The sequence below is a fragment of the Temnothorax curvispinosus genome, unplaced genomic scaffold (assembly GCF_003070985.1).
Source record: "Temnothorax curvispinosus isolate PA1 unplaced genomic scaffold, ASM307098v1 QBEX01009728.1, whole genome shotgun sequence".
NCBI lineage: Eukaryota > Metazoa > Arthropoda > Insecta > Hymenoptera > Formicidae > Temnothorax > Temnothorax curvispinosus.
The window spans coordinates 1,856-3,110 of NW_020219508.1; the positions used below are offsets into that span (position 1 = coordinate 1,856).

The 1,255-nt window shown below is 32.9% G+C and overlaps 1 long non-coding RNA gene across 1 annotated transcript; it reads right to left on the reverse strand.

Annotated features, from left to right (window-relative positions):
- Positions 1 to 223: 223 nt before the first annotated feature.
- On the reverse strand, positions 224 to 787 carry LOC112459320. The gene is made up of 3 exons (XR_003041311.1): positions 582 to 787; positions 341 to 502; positions 224 to 233 (listed from the first exon to the last, which is right to left on the reverse strand). It is a non-coding gene; the product is annotated as an uncharacterized LOC112459320 (long non-coding RNA).
- Between the last annotated feature and the right edge of the window lie 468 nt (positions 788 to 1,255).

The following is a 1,255-nucleotide window of genomic DNA, read 5'->3' on the forward strand; positions in this document are numbered from 1 at the left end:
CTTAAATCAAAATTAAACTCATTTTTATACCGTTACAAATAATACGTACATCATCGCTTGTACAAATCGAGCGAGATAAAAGTTGAAAATAGCGCCAAAATTATGCTTCCTGAATCTACCTATAATATAATCTAGGTCTTTTTTTTTTATCCGGTCACTAGCGTGCTGCAGCCACTTCTTAACAAATATCCCAATGTCGTTCTTAGGAACGTTCTTTATTTTCGAGATGGTTTCTGCAACATAATGTTTTGTAAGTATAAGTATATAGATATTGTAAAAGTTAAACATTAATATTTGGTAATCTAAAAACTGAAGAAGAAAATGTTGCTTATTAACTCACCGACAATGAGTTGAGAAATTCGAGTAGTTTGAAATTTTAATGTGTTTCTTTGACCGGACCAAGAATACTTTATTGCTAGCTGATTCGACATTAAGAAGCGCAATGTGGCTCTGGTATGAATTTGCCTGCATCAGATCCTCCAATCATCTTTATCTCATTAACCTGCAAAAATAAAAGCAAATATATCATTACGATTTGAGCATTTGTATTGTAAAGAAAAGTATGACAAATAATCTCTTACGTAGAATTTTTGTACTTCCAAGGACTCGACAAGATTTCGTTCAAATTCTTCGAATTCTTCAACAGTTTGCAAAGGAAAGTTAACGGTTGTCGATTTTGCATTTACTGGAGAGAGTTTACATTTATCCGAATTTGTAGACTGATAAATTAGATGATGGTAACACAAACGAGTTTACAGTACCATCTCTTTTACATATCTCTTCGGTTACTGCAAAATATATTATATTTAGTTACGTATATTTATGTTGCTATTTTTTTAAATAAATTTCATTGGAAATTTACTTTACATTACCTTCTTCTTCTTCCTCCTCCTCCTCCTCCTCTTCCTCTTCTTCCTCTTCTTCTACTTCTTCTTCTACTTCTTCTTCCGACGCCAACGTTTCGTTCCGAAGCCATGCTGGCTTTCTCTTATTTCGTATCTTTTGTGCCTCAGATGCCTTAATAGCTTTGTCACACGTCATCAGTATCTTTATTTGTAGATATGTTCATGCAGTGCTCTTCTACTTGATTAGCTAATTGAAAAGACTCTGCAAAAAGTGTTAGTTTTTATTTGTGTACAGTAAGTTAATATTTTCTAAATATTTAACATTCTTGAAAAAAACGCACCAAAAGGTCCCAAACGTTTACGGCATTCGTATATAAGCCAGTCATCTTTTGGATGTAGATAATGCATTT